Below are 2,796 nucleotides of genomic sequence, written 5' to 3'. Positions count from 1 at the left end.
AATTTGTTTTCCAATTAAATTCCAATGCTTAAACAAGTGAAACACAATCAGAAAAAGCAATTAATCCCTGCAATCCAGCTTTGAAAGGTCAAAACCAGAAAAACCCACATTTCAGCATCTCTTTGTGGCATTTCATCAAACACTTTTGCAGTTTCATCAAACAGTTTCGGAACACTCAATTCAATCACTGTTTTTGAGTTTTATTGCTTTTATAATCTGCTCTAGACCCTTTATTAGGTTCCTTTTGCGTACCACCTCTTTTTCCAGCCCCAAACTGATTAAAATCCCACTTTATTGGCTTTCTATTGTGTTGTCAAGTTGGTTTTTCATTTCAAAAATCTGGTGCAGTGCAAGTTTTCTGGTGCGAATTTTTTCTTGTTGGTGTATGGTTGTGTGAAGTATTGGTGCAGCTTCTCTACCTCAGATTCCTTGCTCCAAGGGGGTAGCATCTTAGGAAGTGGATGAGGTGTTAAAAGGGCTTCAAACTTGAACTCCAAGAGCACTATAACATTGTTGTTCCACCACCCTTTTCCAGCAGCAAATCACATCAAGTTTGGATTTCAACCAATCTGAAACAGCAGCCACATTTGTTGCTTCATTTTCAAACATTGTTTTTTTTAATTGTACTTTGCTTTATATCACGGAACCTTTGTAACTTTTTTCCATTTTGTGTTCATTTGCCACTTAAAGTGACTTGGGAAAATGCTTTTCAAGCAATTCCAAGTGCACCATCAAACATTGTAATAGCTTAGTTCCACTTCTTAGTGTGAAAGTGTGTCAAATGGCTCCAAGTGTCACTTGCACTTTCACTTAGGGTCGTGTCTCACTCTTTCATTTCCTTATCATCTTTCTTTAATTTTTGCTTGTTAATATCTTGTTTTAAGTCTCCGTGATATCTAGGTGCGCGCTCATATAGATAAACCTTCTTTTGGTTTCTAGGCGCATCTCATTGTTGCATTCTAACTGTTTTGGAAAGACTTCTCCATTGAAACTTGGGTAAGAAATAGGAGAACCTCTGACTAAGGAAGGACAAGGTTCTTAAGCTTGTCCATTGAGACTCACCTCTCCTTCCTGGGAGCTATTCGATTTCTTTACCTTTAGAATCTATCTAGAAGTCATTTCACCAAAAATACAAAAACAAATCTTTGAAAAGTGTTTTGACTCAACACTTGTGAAGCTTTTCAAAACTCTTTTGAAAATCTTTTCTCTACTTCACAAGTATGAGTAACTCTAGTATTCAAGGCACTTTTCATCATGATGAGGACAATATGGAATTGAGAGAGGAACTCAATAGAACTAAAGCTGAGTTAAATGAACTCAGACAAATGGTTGCAAACCTCACTCGCAATCAGAGAGGATAAAATGATGAGGAACACTCTCATAGGCAACACCATGATAATGGTGATCATTCCCAATATAGTGATCATAATAGTTTTCATCCTTTTGATCACTATCAACACCCTCCTAGGAGACACCACCATCATAAGAACCATCATGTGGAACCCAAACTTGACCTTCCCCCCTTCTATGGCAGAGACAATGTGGAAGAATATTTTGAGTGGGAGATGAAGGTTGAACAGATTTTTGAATGTTACCACATAGATGATAGGAGGAGAGTGACCTTAGCCACCTTGACTTTTCAAGGAGCAGCCCTCTATTGGTGGACCTCCATCATTAGAGATAAAGATACATGGCGACTATACCATCCAATACTGGAATGAGTTAAAGGCAGCCTTGCATCGGAGGCATATTCCAGCCTATTATGCCAAAGAGGTCATGGACAAGCTTCATAGACTTCAACAAAGAAACATGAGTGTTGAAGAATATAGACAAAAGTTGGAATTACTCATGTTAAGAGCTGGAATCAAAGAGGAAGAGAGATTCACCATAGCTAGGTTCCAAAGTGGTCTTAACTATGAGATCAGAGATAAGGTAGAACTTTTACCTTATTTAGATCTCAATGATTTTGTGCAGCTATGTGTAAGAGTGGAAGAACAAATTAGAAGAAAAGCTTCCACTAAAAGGAATTATCCTACCACCTCCGAGTATAGGACAAATCCTAAGAGGGAGGGCAGTCCAAAGAGGTATGACAAACCTCAAGAAAAAGAAAAAGAAAAAGAAAAAGTGAGAGGTAAAGAAAAAGAGAGAGAGCGAGAAAGAAATACCTTTCACAAAGAATCTTCAAAAGAAACAAGGGGTAGAGAGACCAAATGCTTTAAGTGTGGAGAGAGAGGACATTATTCTTTTGAGTGTCCTCACAAATGGTCCACTTATCTCTGATAGCGGTTGAAAAACCGTTATTTTTATGCTTAAAATTGATACCAAAAGCAACCTTCAAGACTTAGAAACTAGCTTGAACTCATATTTTTGCTTTAATTTTGTGAATAAGAGAGTTGAAAGTGAATTTAATGGTTTTGTGCAAGATTCCCTTTATTTTGTAGGCTAATTGAATGATTTGAAAGAAGAATTGAAGTACTGAATGATTGGAGTGCTGAAAAGTAGACCAGAAACCAGAAAAGTCAACCAGTCAACCAAAAAAGTCAATCAGTCAACCAGAAAAGTCAACCAGTCAACCAGAAAAGTCAACCAGTCAACCAGAATGCTGAAAAGTCAACCAGAATGCAGAAAAAAATGTGACCGAGTGGCACTGAGCGGAAATTTGGCGCTGAGTGGCAGTTTTCAGGTGCCAAAATCACCGCTGAGGGGCAAAACAGCAACTGGGGGCAAAATGGATCAACCGCTAGTACCGCTTAGCGTTAAAATACCGTTGAGCGCCATTCTAAATGGGCTTGGACT

Source organism: Vigna angularis, chromosome 6 (genome assembly GCF_016808095.1).
Source record: "Vigna angularis cultivar LongXiaoDou No.4 chromosome 6, ASM1680809v1, whole genome shotgun sequence".
Lineage (NCBI taxonomy): Eukaryota > Viridiplantae > Streptophyta > Magnoliopsida > Fabales > Fabaceae > Vigna > Vigna angularis.
Note: the sequence above shows the minus strand (reverse complement) of the source record.